The 17,071-nt window shown below is 38.2% G+C and overlaps 1 protein-coding gene across 3 annotated transcripts in view; it reads right to left on the reverse strand.

The window, feature by feature from the left end:
• The window catches only part of SLC2A3 (solute carrier family 2 member 3), a 68,662-nt gene extending 58,777 nt beyond the window's left edge, over nt 1–9,885 (reverse strand). For 2 of the 3 annotated variants that reach the window (XM_031938328.1, XM_031938325.1), the window contains exons 1-3: nt 9,653–9,885; nt 5,823–5,940; nt 448–586 (exon numbers count right to left, since the gene is read on the reverse strand). The gene's annotated coding sequence lies outside the window, so the exon portion shown is untranslated. Of the gene's footprint in view, nt 1–447; nt 587–5,822; nt 5,941–7,929; nt 7,949–9,652 lie in introns of those variants that run through there. The other variant, XM_031938327.1, reaches the window with a different exon arrangement.
• Between the last annotated feature and the right edge of the window lie 7,186 nt (nt 9,886–17,071).

The following is a 17,071-nucleotide window of genomic DNA, read 5'->3' on the forward strand; positions in this document are numbered from 1 at the left end:
ACTGTGGTTTTGTGGGATGTGGATTCTAAGAGTAGTTGAACTAGAGTAGCTTTTCTGGGCATGTCAAGTAGAAAATGAGGCTGCTCCAGATGCTACATAAAGAAATCTAGATTGGGTTGTGAAGGGAGGAGCAAGGAAGCAAAGAATAAAGAATTTAGGATCAATGTATAATAATCTCTGACATCAGACAACCCAGACAGAGGAAATCAATGAAGAGTTTGTGGAAAATCCCAGTCCTTACATACAAAATGCATCAAAGGAGTAATGGGGACTATGGCTTGGGACAGTTAATGTTAATGGAAGGCAGAGAGAATGCACCGATAGCCCTTAGCTTTCTTTTCTTTTTTCTTTCTTTTTTTTTTTCAGGGACACGGGAGAAGACCAAACAAAAATGTCTAAACAGAAGGTGACATTCACCATAAGCAGTGAAACAACAAGAGCACCTACCTGCTTCTATGTGTTCATATCACCAAGCTCAGATGAGCTATGTCCCGGAGGAAGGAAGGGACTGGTAGATGTGATTGCTGAGGTACTGTCATTGAATTCTGAAAGATCATGTAGAATAGAAGTATCACCGGCAAATGTCCTAGTTATTAAAAGAAATAAATCTGTGTGAATTCTAAGTAAGACTTTCAATGGACTTTAATTCAAGGCAGAACTTGTTAATAGAGGCATGATTAGTGAATAAGCAGAAAAAAAAGAAGAGGTGATCACAAAGAGGTAATATGGCTCCACCAAAAATGTCATGCCAGAATGAATGGAACCGTCTTTTGTTTATTTATTATATGTGTACATTCATTTTGAACATATTGTCATGTTGGGAAAGAAAAATCAGAATAAAAAGGGAAAATCATGAGATAGGAAAAAATAAAACAAAAGAAAAAAAGATGCAAATCCTATGCTGCAATCCACATTCAGTCTCCATTGTTCTCTCTCTGGATGTGGATGGCATCAAAGTTTATCGGAATTGCCTTGGATCCCTGAATGAAGAGCTAAGTCTTATCTTAACTGATAATCACACAACATTGCTATTGCTGTGTACAATATTATCCGGGTTCTGCTCACTTCACTTAACATCAGTTTATGTAAGTTTTTCTAGGCTTTTATGAAATTAGCCTGCTCATTTATTTCTTTTTCTTTTTTTTTTTTTTTTAATAGCCTTTTATTTACAGGATATATGCATGGGTAACTTTACAGCATTAACAATTGCCAAACCTCTTGTTCCAATTTTTTACCTCTTACCCCCCCCCACCCCCTCCCCTAGATGGCAGGATGACCAGTGGATGTTAAATATATTAAAATATAAATTAGATACACAATAAGTATACATGACACCAAAACGTTATTTTGCTGTACAAACAGAATCAGACTCTGAAATATTGTACAATTAGCTTGTGAAGGAAATCAAAAATGCAGGTGGGCCTAAATATAGGGATTGGGAATTCAATGTAATGGTTTTTAGTCATCTCCCAGAGTTCTTTTTCTGGGTATAGCTAGTTCAGTTCATTACTGCTCCATTGGAAATGATTTGGTTGATCTCGTTGCTGAGGATGGCCAGGTCCATCAGAACTGGTCATCATATAGTATTGTTGTTGAAGTATATAATGATCTCCTGGTCCTGCTCATTTCACTCAGCATCAGTTCGTGTAAGTCTCTCCAGGCCTTTCTGAAATCATCCTGTTGGTCATTTCTTACAGAACAGTAATATTCCATAATATTCATATACCACAATTTATTCAGCCATTCTCCAATTGTTGGGCATCTATTCAGTTTCCATTTTTTAGCCACTACAAAAAGGGCTGCCACAAACATTCATACACATACAGGTGCCTTTCCCTTCTTTATAATCTCTTTGGGATATAAGCCCAGTAGTAACACTGCTGGATCAAAGGGTATGCACAGTTTGATAACTTTTTGCTGCTCATTATTTCTTATAAAACAATAATATTCCATTACATTCATATACCATAATAACTTATTCAACCATTTCCCAGCTGATGGGCATCCATTCATTTTTCTATTCTTTGTCACCACAAAAAGAGCTGCAACAAACGTTATTGCCCGAGTGTGTCCTTTTCCCTCTTTTATGATTTCCTTGAGATACAAACTCAGTAGAAACGCTGCTGGGTCAAAAAGTATATGCACAGTTTTATAGCCCTTTGGGTATAGCTCCAAATTGCTCTCCAGAATGGTTGGATCATTTCACAACTCCACAAACAATCCATTAATGTCCCAGTTTTCCTACATCCCCTCCAACATTTATCGTTATCTTCTCCTGTCATTTTAGCCAGTCTGAGAGGTGTGAAGTAGTACTTCAGAGTTGTCTTAATTTGCATCTAATCAATAATGATTCAAAGCATTTTTGTAAAACTTTCTATGTTCCAAATTTTTCTCCCTTCCAGGGTTGTAACCTATGTATTGTCCTCAACTCTTCACTCTCTATAGTCTATACTCAGTTGTCAAAGTGATTTTCCTAAAGCACAAGTCTGACCCTACCATTGCCCTACTCAGTAAACTCCAATGACTTTTTATCATCTCCTGGGGCAAATAAAAAATCCTTTTCTTGGGATTCAACCCCCCCCCCCCTCCACCGCCTTTTAAAAACAACTTGTATTCAACTTTGCTCATATAAGAGACTTCTTGAAAATTAGAATGAACTAAGCAGAAATTAACTCCTTGAGACAAAAAATAAAATAAAATGAAGTTAAAAGACTGAAAAAATTAAGAAAATGAAAAGTTTCTCAATAAAAAACAAATGACTTGAAAAATAGATCCAAGATAGATAATTTTAGAAATTATTGAAATATCTGAAAGACATCACCAAAAAAGTGGGTCTGGATGTCATATTTCAAGAAATCATGAAAGAAAAACTGCCTGGATTTCAACGAGCAAGGAAGGTCCTCTACCCGGCTCCTTGACAGCCTCAGGAAGAGACACCATTTCATCAAGCACCAGACTTCCATTCTAGAGAAGAGGATGCCCATCCCATAAAATCTCTAATCTGGTTTCTTGCCTTGGGGAAAGAGTAATAATAGCATCCCTTCAATTTCTAGTTTAACCCTTTCTAGTTGTGTGACCCGGCAAGTCACTTAACCCTAACTGCCTCAGAAGCTAAATTAAATATAAATGAATAAATGAATGAATGAATAAGTTCACTGCCTGGCTCACAGTTTTTCTCTTTTACTCAACTCCTGCTCTTATTAGAGGACTTCAACACGAACACTGATAGTTTCTCAAATTCTTAACCTCAAGGTTCCTCAGATTATTCATTTCACATCACCTACTTCTCCCAATCTCAGCCAAACACACAGATTATTATACCCCTGATCTCACCACACTCAAATATATCACTTCTCTCTTTGTATAACTTGGATTATATTTACACATCTCTAATTCACTATCCCATTCACTCAGTAGCTTTTCCAATTTTTTTCATTTTTTCAAATGTTCTGTGGCTCCTCCCACAACTACATTGTACTAACAAACTTTGCCTCACTTTTTAATAAAAAAAAAAATTGAGAACATATGTTAAGAGCTCCATCTTCTTCCTTCCTCCTCATCACTCAGATATCTCCTCCTTCACTCCATCTCACATAAAAAAGCAAACTCCTCTACCTACAGATATGATCCTAGACCATCATTTCTTCTTCAGCAAATTGCCCCCTCTATAATCCCTCTCACATCTTTTTTTTTTAATTAAAGTTTTTCATTTTGAAAACATATGCATGGATAATTTTCAATATTCACCCTTGTAAAACCCTGTATTCCAAATCTTTTCCCTCCTTTTTCCTCCACCTCCCTAAATAGCAAGTAATCTAATATATGTTAAACATATGCAAATCTTCAACACATATTTCCACAAATATCATGCTGCATAAGAAAAATCAGATAAAAAAGGAAAAAAAAATTAGAAAACAAAATGTTAAGTAAACACCAACAAAAAAGTCTGAAAATACTATGTTGTTATACACACTCAGTTCCCACAGTCCTCTCTCTGGGTATAAATGGCTCTCTTCATCACAAGATTATTAGAACTGGCCTGAATCAGATCATTGTTGAAGAGAGCCACGTCCATCAGAACTGATCATCATATAATCTTCTTGTTGCCGTGTATAATGATCTCCTGGTTCTGTTCATTTCACTCAGCATCAGTTCATGTAGGGCTCTCTAGGCCTCTTTGAAATCATCCTGCTGGTCATTTCTTAAAGAACAATAATATTCCATAACATTCATATACCACAACTTAGTCATTATCCAATTGATGGGCATCCATTCATTTTCCAGTTTCTTGCCACTATGAAGAGGGCTGCCATAAACATTTGTGCACATGTGGGTCCCTTTCCCACCTTCAAGATCTTTTTGGGAGTAGTAACACTGTTGGATCAAAGGGTATGCACAGTGTGATAACTTTTTGAGCCTAGTTCCAAATTGCTCTCCAGAATGTCTGGATCCATTCACAACTCTACCAACAATGTATCAGTGTCCCTGTTTTCCCACATCCCCTCCAACATTCATCCTTGTCTTTTCCGTCATCTTAGCCAATCTGACAGGTGTGTAGTGGTGTATCAGAGTTGTCTTAATTTGCATTTCTCTGATCAGTAGTGATTTAGAGCACCTTTTCATATGACTAGAAATAGTTTCAATGTCTTCATCTGAAAATTGTTCATATCCTTTGACCATTTATCAATTGGAGAATAGTTTGAATTCTTATAATTTTGAGTCAGTTCTCTATATATTTTAGAAATACCTCTCACTTATCTTTAATCTCTCCTGATTTACTGAGTGCTTCCTGACTGCTTACAATTATATCCATGTCTCATCCTGAAAAATCCCTCACTTGTATGTTCCAATACTCACTAGTTATTGTCCCTTTATATTTCTTTCTTTTTGTGGTTAAGCTACTTGAGAAGGATTTCTTTAATGGTTCCCTTTGCTTTCTTTTCTCTTGCTCTCTTCTTAACTCTATCATTTGGTTTCTGACTTCATTGTTCAATGAATGAAACTTCTTGCTTCAACATCACTAGCAATCTCTTAATTGCTTTTTCTCAATTCTCGTCCTTCTTGACCTCTCTGTAACCTTTGAAACTACCCATCATTCTCTTCTCCTTGATGTCTCTTTCCATTTCTGTAATACTACTTTTCCCGAGTATCCTATCTCCTGAATCATCTTTGCTCAGGCCTTTTGCAGGAGGCTTTCCCCCCTATCCTCCTTAATCCCAGGGATTCCTTATTACCAATTTATCTTGAATGTAGTTTATTTATAAAGTTATTTGCATACTGTCTCCCCCATTAAAATGTGAGTTTCTTGAGAGTAGGAAGTTTCTTGTGTGTAACAAGCTCTTAGCACAGTGCCTGGCACAACGTAAGTGGTTAAAAAATATTTACTGACTTACTGACAGATCTATTGGAACCAAAGAAAATTGCAAAGAGAAAAATTCATGGGTCACATCCTGAAAGAAAAGCCCAAATAAAAAACTTCAGGAATGTCAGCCAAGAACTTCCCGGTCAAAGAAAAAGTACTGCAAATAATCAAAAAAAGTTCAGATGCCAAGGTTACACAAGACTTATTAGCTAATGCTATAAAGGTACAAAGCTGGTCATATAATGTTTCAATAGGCAAGAGATATGTGCTTATAATCAAAAATAATTTACCTGGAAAAACTGAGTATAAAACCATGAGAGCAGGAGAAACAGAATGGGCATTTAACAGAAGAGAGGATTTCCAAGAATTCTTGATGAAAAGATCAGAGCTAAGTAGAAACTCTGAAATTTTGGCATAAAAGCAAATAATTAAAAGCACTATACAAATTCAAAGGGCTTACCTTCTGATGGATGAGATAAGATGATACAAGCTGCTTCAAAATCCCTAATTCATCAAAGATGGCAAAAGAAGTTGAATAAGACAAAGTTCTGGGAGTGGATTTGTGATGTTTTGATGTTCTTAAAAGAAAGGAAAAAAGGAGAAACATTGAAGACTTGCATGAACTGATACAAACAAGAAAGTAGAACTAAGATAACAACATACTCAATAATCATCATCAGGCTAATCAACATTAAAACAAAAAACATTAAATGTTTGCTGAACTCTGATTAAAGCTAAAGATCCACATTAATATTATTAAACATGTCTCTTTTCTTGGGCTCATTTATGTGTATGGTGGGTCAGTTGGTTTTGATGAATTCTTTTAACATTGAATGAATGTTATGAATGAAATGAATGAAATGCCTAGGTCAGCCTGAGATTTCATTTCAATTTATTATCTATGTTTTCTACTTAGTGTTTCTTTCCCTGGCCTGGCATCGGAATACCGGATTCTGAATTGGCTTATTTCCTCTAATTTCCAAAGATCATGACTGATTGATTCTCTTTAACCAAATATATGAATTTTCCTGTACAATTATAATCAGTTTTCAACCAACCCCAGCATTTTAGTCTCACAAATTAAAGACTTATTTGTTTCTAATTTACATTAAATTAAATCAATTAATTGTTTAGGAATTATTTATATCTATGACGAATTGATTCTGTAACTTAATCAAAGAGACATTCTTATTTGACAAAGGTAATCAGAATTCATAACATCTTGTAACACTGAAATTTAGAAACCTCCTTTTAACAACCCCATGCTACCTGGTCATTTCTCTCAAATGGATCCCTAGCTCCCAATTTGGGGTCATGATGATTGGGGAAAACTCATTGTATTTAGCTGACTCCAAATACATACCTATACCTCACCCCAGCATCTTCTTGCCAGCCCCAGTGTATATGTACTCACCCTTTTGCCATTGCTTCTAAGGTATATCAATCATTCATCATCTCTGTGACTTCATCCTTCCTGATCATCACTCATCTATGCAATTACACCACAATCTATATAATTTTTCCTTTTAGAATACATGATCTTTTTTGCATTTGTCCCTCTTGTTTTTAGTTCATTTTCTGGCACATAGTAAATATACATTTTTCTCCCTGTCATTCATTTATTTACTGTGACAAGGGAAGACTATGGCAAGGATATTGAGAAATGTCTACGATGGAAAAAATAAAATTTTTAAAAATTGTATTGTACAATTAATAGGGTTAAATGCCAAGTTTTACACTTGTATTCAAAAAATCAGTTTCAGAAATATAAGCTATGCGTTGCATGACCAAACAGTAAATTTTTCTGATAAGGATCTGGGTGTTATAGTGGACTGATAGCTGTTCAAATCAACACCGATAATAATGACAGTAAAAAAAAATGTAATCTTGGGCTACCTTGAGAGACATTAAGGAAGTTATAGTCAATAAATATTTTTTGAGCATCTAGAACATACTAGGCACTGCGTTAAGATTTGGGGATCCAAAAAGAGGCAAAAGATTGTCCCTGTCTTTAAAGAGCGCACAATCCAATGGGATCCCTGATCAGACATTAGGAATATTGTGTTTGGTACTTGTAATGTCCGGACTAGCTTTCTGGAGGTCCTCCTGATGGGCCTTGGTCTCAGCAGGATAGTTACCACGAGGATGGTCAGGAAGAGTCTAATGTCTTTATTGTCTCCTCTACACTCTGTCTCCTTCACAGTTTGTTCACTCTGACTGACTGACCTTGTCCCCAGTTCTCTCAGCCTTAACTACCCTATTATAACTACATTATTACAGCATACTGAGTATATGCCAACTAGAGTGATTATATCATATCATACTAGATATATGTGAACTAGAGAACTGTTACATCACCATACTAAATATATATGTGAGTGAAAAATTGGAACAAGAGGTTTGGCAATTGTTAATGCTGTAAAGTTACCCATGTATATATCCTGTAAATATAAGGCTATTAAATAAAAATAAAGAAATAAATAAATATATATATATATATATATATATATATATATATATATGTGAACTAGAGAACCATTATCTCATCAATTCCACTGAGTTAACACCTTGTTGTAAGTATCTTGTTTCAAATATACTTCTCCAGAGCTCCGGTCCTCCACAGGTACTTGATGCCATAATTTATAAGATATTGATAAGGTCCTCGGCATCAAAAGAGGGCAAACCGATTGTTGAATAGCCTCACTTTCTTTCCAAAGGAGAATCATTTGAAGAAACTAAAGTTTATTTATGCGGGAGAAGCAACTTAATGGACCATTCTGTTTCTGTTGCCAAATATTTTAAAAGCTGTATTGCAGAAAGATTTTGAGCTAGATGTTTGATCCTTCAGGGAAGAACTAAGAAAACTGGGGAAGTTGCCAAGAAGCAAATTCAGGTTTGATGTAAGAGAAAACAACAACCCTAACAATTCGAACAACTGTTATATAAAATGGGTTGTCTCCAGGGTGTGAGCTCCCATCTCTTTTGAAGACCTTTAAGAAAAAGTGGGACGAATAATTTTTTTTGAGTATGTTGCAAAGAAAATTCCCTTTCTGATAAGGGTGATTATACCACACTGGGGCCTTGGAGGTCCTTTTCAAGTCTGAAAATATGATTCTGCGATCCCAGAAGAGGGCAATAGAAGTGATTTCCTTCATTTACTATTGTTTTCTGTTAAGAATCTTGCCAATCTTAAAAATAATAACCACTACTGATAATGAACCACCAATGGCTGGAGATGCAGCACCCAGCACCCCAACGAGCTGAAAGTTTTCATTGACAAAAGTGCGTATACACCTTCTTACACACAGGCAAAAGACCCGAATTTCAGTTTCGACTCCGCTACTAAATTCCACGGGTGGCCTTAGAAACTTCTCTGCCAAAACAGAGGGAGAGGGCTGCTGACCTTCCGCTCTGGGAAGCTAAGGATAAATAGCAAGGGAACAGAGCTTGACAAGTCACAGTTACATCTGCTCCCAAAGTTCCCCTCTGGCTTTCCTGTGAGCTGCTCTTGCTTGGCTAAGGCCCGTCTAAGAGCCCTCCTCTTCATTCCTCGAGGTGCTGCTTCAGGGCTCCCTTAGCAGAGAGATTAGGCTTCATTAACTCATCACTGACCCTAGGCCGACCCTGACCTCGCCTTTCGGGGTCATCTGCTCCAAGTTGGGACGGGCCGAGCCCCCTCTGGAGGACGCTGATGGCAGCGGAGATGGGCGGCGCTCCCTGGCGAGGGGATTCTGGGGCGGGGAGTTCGGCCCCAGCTCGGGCCCCTCGGCCCCAGCTCGGGCCCCTCCGTAGGATACGCGTCCTGTCAGCTCGGTGGCGTAAAGGGGGAATCGCCGAGGTTGGGGGCGGGGGGGCGGGATTGGGTTTCTTTCCTTCCTTGCCCCGGAGTTGGGCCCAAGCAGTCAGACCGAGCCCGGGCCCGGGGCCCGACGGGACTTCCAGGAGCCCATGGCTCTGCAGGGCTAACTAAGCCCGGCGGAACCTAGTTCGAAGTATCCGTTACTTTGGTTCCTTTTGAATTTTATTCGTTCACCAGCTCGCTCCCAGGTGCAGAACTGCCTCTAACACAACCACCAAGGCTGGAGAACCACACACGGCTCTGTCCCCAACCTCAACCTCGCCCAGCCCGGCCCGTTCCGGTTCGGTCCAGTCTAGTCCAATCTTCTCCATCGCCATCCCCATCCCCATCCCTAGGGCGTCAGTCCTCCACATCCCGATTAGCCCAGTCTTCTTCCTCATCCCAGCCCACGCTCGCCCCGCCCCGCCCCGCCCCGCCCCTTGGCCACTTACTCGGCGCGGGGCGGGCCGGCCTGGCGTGCGGAGCTGCAGTTTCCCCTGCAGGCTCGGCCTGGGCAGCCGCTGGGCCTGGCTCAGCCTCGGCAGCCGCTGGGCCTGTCAGCGTTCTCGGGGCCCACCATTCTCGCCGGTCGCGTTCCCTTTTCCGAGCTCCCGTCCGGCTCCCGGAGCTCTCCCGCCTGCTAGCCCGTCCCGGGGTCTCGGCGATAGCCGCTGGGGAGGAAGAGCACGCGGAGGAGGAGCAGAGCCGGGCCTCTAGTTGCACTGCGGGCTGCGGGGAAGCCAACGGCTTTTTCCCTCGGGCTCCACGGAAAGGCCCGCTCGAGCCTTCGAGTGTCCGCGCCACCACCTTCTTCGTCGCCCCCCTCCCCCCCCCCGCCTTTCCGCGGCCTCCCGGCTTCAGTGGCGCAGCCCGTGAGAGGCTTATTCAGGAGGGTCCCGAACTGTGATTGACTTGGGCATTTGAGAATTTTGTTATTTCTCAAATACAGTCTTGAATAATTTGGCCATAGGAACAGTCTTAGCCCTAGGTTTGAATTTGAGGTAGGGAGGCTTCATCCCACTTAGGGGCTTAGTTAAAATTAAATTTTTTTTGCCCCAATTCCATCCCTTTTTATTTAATTTATTCCCCCCCCCCCCTTTTTCCCTCCCTTTTTAAAGACGAATTTTTTTTGTGGAGGCTACGAACGCAAGTGTCGTCTCCGGGGTTCCCAAAGATGGTCTTCCTTTGAAGAAGGTTTTGAACCTGACTTCTGATTACAAATCCAGTGCGCTTTCTCCTGGAATGGATTTTAACACCATGGAATCTTGGCCTGGAAGGGATCTTATTGTCTAATAATAATACCTTGCATTTACGTAGCACTTTAAAAAGATTTTGTTTAAGAAGAACAAAACCTTGTAACAAGAGTCAAGCAAAACAAATTCTCATACTGACCACATCCAAAAAGAGTATGTCTTATTTTGTAACCTTAGTCTATTGCCTCTCTCTTTCAGAAGATGAATAGATCCTTCACCAATGGTCATCTAGAATTATACTTGGTCCAATGACATAAAATTCCACCTTCTACAAGAAGCCTTCTCCAACAATCCTTTTTAGCTGGGAATCTAGGAGCTAGAGATGAGGAAATAAAATTCCATGCATGGAGAAAAGACAATGAAAACATTGAGAGGAGGGAGATGGAGTATCATTTCTCAGGATCAGCGATAAAAAAAAAAGGTTTAAACTAAGAGGCCAGATCATAAAGGGCATCAAAGCCAAATCAGATTTCCAATTTAAAATGTCCTATAGGAATTTTTTTTTTTATTTATTTAACAGCCTTTTATTTACAGGATATATACATGGGTAACTTTACAGCATTAACAATTGCCAAACCTCTTGTTCTAATTTTTCACCTCTTACCCCCCCACCCCCTCCCCTAGATGGCAGGATGACCAGTAGATGTTAAATATATTAAAATATAAATTAGATACACAATAAGTATGCCTGACCAAAACGTTATTTTGCTGTAGAAAAAGAATCAGACTCTGAAATATTGTACAATTTCCTATAGGAAATTAATTATGCTTTGCTGGAGTTCTGGAGAGACTAGAGCAAGATTTATATGGAACTGGAAATCACTTCTACAAAAATGTTTGCTATTTGATGTCCTAGGCAAAGTATGTCCTTGGAAGGAGGGTTATAATTGTAGAGCAAAAAAAGTCCAGTATATAATAAAGCAGTTTATAGAAGCTCTTTTCTTTGTTTTCTGGCCAGGCAACTGAGGTCAAGTGATTTGCCAAAGTTAAACAGCTAGTAAGTATGAAGTGTCTGAGCTAGGATTTGAACTTATGACTTCAGGGCCTGTGCTCTATCCACTGCGCCATCTAGCTGCTGATGCCCCTTTGGAAGTTCTTTTTGTGGAATCAAAGACTTGAAAACTAAAGGGGTGCCAAGAATTGGAGAAAAACTGAATTATGGTGTATAAATGTAATAAAATACTGATGAAAGGAACTTTCCCAAAGAGAAATATGGGAAGACATTAATGAATTGATATACAGTGAAGTGAGCAGAAACAAGAGAACAATTATAACAATATTGTAAAAATGAACATTTGAAAAGATTTAACTGATTAATACAATGATCAATCAATTACAGAAGACTGATGATAAAGAATACTAGCTACCTGCTGAAAGAAAGGTGATGGACTAAATATATTGTTATGAAACATACATTTTGGGATTTGGCCAATATAAGAATTAATTTTGTTCAACTATGCACACTCCCAAGTTTTTATTTCATTTTTTCCAATAGGCGTGGAGGAGATAAGAGGAACAAAAAATAAATGTTTATTCACTTAAATATATAATTTAATAAAAAAATATAGGGAGGGCTTTAAAGACATCAAAAAAACTCCAGGAAAGATTAGACAAGAAGAAAATCAAGAGCTAGTAGTATCGCTAAATGTTGAGAAATAGATTATAGTACAGAAGTGAAGTTAGAAATGCTCATTGAATTTAGGAATTGAGAAATTAAGTCATATTCTAATCTGAAAATTATGTCTTGTTTTTCTTCAAAAATCATTTGTAACTTTAGAGTGATTTCAATTTGTTGATGAGATAAGAGGCCACATTGCAAACTATGTAGTGAGAAAAGAAGTAGAAACCGTGGGTATAGGTAGCTTTATATAGGAATTTGGCTGGGAAAGAGGAGAGAGACACAGGATAATATGAGAGATAGAGTCTATTGAAAGGTTGGCTGCTGCTTGTGCTGATGGGAAGGGAGAGGGCAGAGGAAATTTGCTGAGGAATACAGGAGAGGAAGGGAATCAAAAAAGGACAATGTAAAAGGATGTCTTCTTTGTCAGTAGAAGGACTGCTTCATCAGAGAATGAAGAAAGAATAGAGGATGATTAAAAAGGAATTTTCACACATAGAAAAGGGGGGAAGCTCACAGTGAATGGCCTCTTTTCTCCATAAATTCATCACTTCCAGCTTGTTCATGAACTTTGGAATTACCACAATTTATTGACTTTTCACCTCTCTTCCAATATCAGATCTTGTTCTTTGTGTTGTGACCTCCAATCCTTCACTTCCCAAAATTCACCCCTAAACCACTGTCCCTGCATTAATTGTAATCTCATATTAACCTTATATAACTCCTTGGTGAATCAGTTAAGCTATCTTCTTGAATTCTTTATCCTTTTATCATATTAACATGTTCCTTGCCATACCTCAAACTTGGATTTTTCCAACACCCACTTCCTTCAGTATTATATATATGCTGCTGAACAAAGATGGAGAAAATCATGTAATCATTCTGACTAGGGCCATTTTTGCATTTTTAAATTTATAAACTTATGTTATATAACCTCAACTGGGCTCTCACTGCTGCTAGGCAATCCTAAACCTCCCTTATTAATTTACTATTCCACTCTCCTCAGTAGCTCTTCCAAGTCTTTTCTTCCATCCTCAAACCTCCCATGGCTCCCTTTCCCTATACCCTTTCTTATATAACCTTGCTTCATAATTTACCGAAAAATTGAAACCATTGATGGAGAGTTCCCTCTCTTCCTCATTTCATGTCCCTCAAATTTCTCATCTCTATTTCCTCCACACACTTTCTTCAGTCTCTGATGAAGCAGTCCTTCCACTGACAAAGAAGACATCCTTTTACATGTGGCCTTTCTCCTTGTACAGACAAACCTTTCTACTATTGCCAGTGATCTTATTTCATCCCAATTCCTCCAATAGACTGCCCCTTCTATCATCCCCCCTTTCTCACTTATTTTCAACTTCTCCCTGTCTTCTGACTCATTTCTTACTGCCTATAAACATACCAATGTCTCTCCCATTCTCAAAAAAAACTCACTTGACCCCTTCATCTACTACCATTCCATACCTATTCTGCTGTTTTATGGCTAAACCCCTTGAAATAATTGTCTACAGGAAGTATCTCCACTTTCTTTCTTCTTACTCTCTTCTTAATGTTATAAAATCTGACTTATGACTTCATTATTTAATCAAAACTGCTTTAAATTCGACAGTTATCTCAGTTTGTTTTCTTCGTGATTTCTCTTTTGACACTATCGTCCTCTTCTTTATATTCCCTTCTCTAAAAATTATCAGAACACCACTGCTTCTCATTTTCTTTTGTCATCCAGATCACATCCACTTAAAATGGGTGTCTCATCGGATTCTCTCTTTTCCTTTTTTTGTTTTTTGTTTTCTTGCTGAGGCAATTAGGGTTAAGTGACTTGCCCAGGGTCACACAGCTAGGAAGTATTAAGTGTCTGAGATCAAATTTGAACTCAGGTCAGGGCTGGTATTGTATCCACTATGCCACCTAGCTGCCCCTCTCTTTTCCTTCTATACTATTTCACAGCTCTTAAGGATTTAATTATCTCTATTGTGATGATTCTCATTCTCAAATGTATTTATTCAGTAGGAACCTCTCTGCTGCTCTGTCTAATCTATGGTACATTTTTTTTTTTAGCTTTTTATTTTCAAAACATGCATAGATAACTTTCAACATTCACTCTTGCAAAACCTTGTGTGCCAAATGTTTTCTTCCTCCCTTCCACCCCGTCCCTTAGCAAATAATCCAATGTAGGTTAAACATGTGCAATTCATCTATACATATTTCCATATTTATCATGTTGCAGAAAAATCAGATCAAAAAGGAAAGAAAATAAGAAAACAAGCAAGAACAACAAAAAGAGTAAAAATACTATGTTGTGATCCACATTCTGTCCCCACAATACTCTTTTTGGATGCAGATGGTTCTCTCCATCACAAATCTATTGGAATTGGCCTTTATCACCTTATTATTGAAAAGAACCATGTTATGGTACCTCTTTAACCAGATATCATCTAGTTATCTGAAACTCAAAATGTCCAAAACTGAAATTATCTCTCTCCTCAAATCCTTCTCTGTTCCAAATTTTTCCATTATTATTGAGAGCACATCATTCTTCAGTCTTCCAGGTTCAAAATCTAGGATATCATTCTCATCTCCATACCATTTCTCATTCTCCTTTTCCAATTTATTGTCAAGTGCTATCAATTTGCAACATTTCTCAAATACTTCTCTCCTCTTCTCTGACACTTCTACCACCTCATGCTTATTAGTGGGTTTGCTTGCCTCATCTGTGCCCATACCAATCCATCTTCCTTCCATTCAGCTACCACGTGATTCTCCTAAACTACAGGTCAGATCTTGTCACTTCCCTATTCAAAAACTCCAGTGGTTCCCAGTCACTATCAGTATCAAAGTAAAAATTCCATTTGGAACTCAAAGCCTTTCATAACCTAATCTCTACTTCTCTGCCCATACTCTTAGATTAAGGGACACTGGCTTTCCTGTTCCACAAACAAGACATGGTTCCTCTCATTTGTATTTTCTCTAGACATTCCCATTCTTGGAATGTTTTCCCTTATTACCCACCTCCTGGCCCTGGTAGATCTCTTCAGTTCTATGATAAAATCCTATCTTCTACAGAAAGCTTTTTCTAATCTCTCAATTCTAGTATCTTCCCTCTTTTTATCATTTCCTAATTATCCTGTATATATCTTATCTGATTTCTATCTCACCCATCTGATTGTGTGTTGCTTCAGAGTAGAAACTATCTTTTGCCTCTTTTGTATCTTCAGGGCTTAGCTTAGTGCCTGGGATCAAGTAGATACTTATATTTATTAACTGACTGACTATAATTGGATAAAAAAATTGCATCTGTAGGCCACTGTAAGATTAGCACTATGAGAGTTCCTGGGTGGAGTGAAATCAAGGAAGGAGGAAGCCAAAGTTTTTGATTGTTGATAGTTCATATGTAATATCAAAAATATCTATGTTGAAGTTCTCTCATAAAGGGGTAGGAGTTGAAATGGAGAAGAATACCAGGAGGAGAATAACCTGGTGTCTAATAAAATCAATTCCCACAAAGATCTAGCCTGGGTGATATATTTGAGTAGAGTAAACCTCAAAAGAGAAGTTGTTGAAAAATAATGGCAGAGGAAGAATCTAGAAGTGGCAGTAAGGAACCAGAAGTTTTCCAGCGTCTTTGTAGGACCAGGGCATGTTGGAGAGAGACACTGGAAAACATGGAACCAATATTACTAAGGAATGTCTTTTGAATACAGCCAGGTTTCCACATGCTTCAAAAGATGAAATGGCCTGAGATAACAAATTCTAAAATGAAGGGAAATTCCTTAAAGGCAAAATGAGAGTTTCAGAGTACTCAAAAAGGAAGGGAAGGGCAGAACTGGATGGAACAGATGGAACACAAGGTGGATAGAAAAGAGGGAATACAAAATAGGAGTATGAGATGGATTGCAGAATACCCATTTTATATATTAGTAATTGAGAAGAAAGGTATTAAGTCTAAAAACCCATATGCAAACCCAGGCCTTTTGATTTCAAGTTCAGTGCCCTTTCTATCTTAAGTTGCATGGTAAAAGATAACATATGTAAAAGAAACTACATATTGGCATTTACTGAATTTTTGTAAGCAGTTTTCATGCTTGAAAATATCTCTATTTCAACAATTTCCTTCTCTCTAGACATGCCATTTCTGGCTCAGAAACTTAGTTTGGAAAGGGATAAAGGAGGGGGAATCCATGGAAATATATAAATACATTGACTATGCAAAAATAAGATGCTCCAAAACTCCAGCCTGTTTCCTCCCAGTTCTTTCATTTTATCTTTTCCTTTCTCTTGCTATTCTCTCCTCTTCCATAAATGCCAAATATAACTTTCTGTTTTCTAGGATATTGCAGATTCTGCTGAAGTGTCCAGAAAGAAGAATCCTATGATTATCCTTGTTTTACCAGGGGAAAGTTAGTTTAGCTCTGGGCTATATGTCTGAATAATATGATTATTATAATTAACCTATTATTATTATAATTAACAAATTGTTAAACATCTGCTATATGCTAGGTGCAGTGTTAAGCAAAGGGGATACAAATAGAAAACTGAGGCAGCCCTTACTTTGAGGAGGATACTACTGCAGAATATAAAAATACAGATCAATGAATTAAAATATCTACAAAATAAATACACAGTGATTTTGTTGGTAGTCACTAACAACTGGGAGAAAAAGTAAAATTATTTTATAGGATCTGGTAGCACTTAAGCTAAACCTTGCAGAAAGAGAAACTAAACAGAATGGAACTCATTTCAGGAGTTTAAGCATAGCTTGTCCAAAGTCTCCAGAGAGGAGACAAAATATGCTGTATTAATTTTGACTGACATGGCTTTTTCCAACAATGATCTGATTCAGTCCAATTCCAATGACCTCTGCACTCAGAGAGAGGACTGGGACTGAGTGTGAATCAAAATATAACATTTTCACTCTTTTTGTTGTTTTCTTGTGTTTTGTTTTCTTTTTCATTTTTTCCCCTTTTTGATATGATTTTTCTTGTGCAGCAGAATAATTGTGG

Source organism: Sarcophilus harrisii, chromosome 5 (assembly GCF_902635505.1).
Source record: "Sarcophilus harrisii chromosome 5, mSarHar1.11, whole genome shotgun sequence".
Taxonomy (NCBI): domain Eukaryota; kingdom Metazoa; phylum Chordata; class Mammalia; order Dasyuromorphia; family Dasyuridae; genus Sarcophilus; species Sarcophilus harrisii.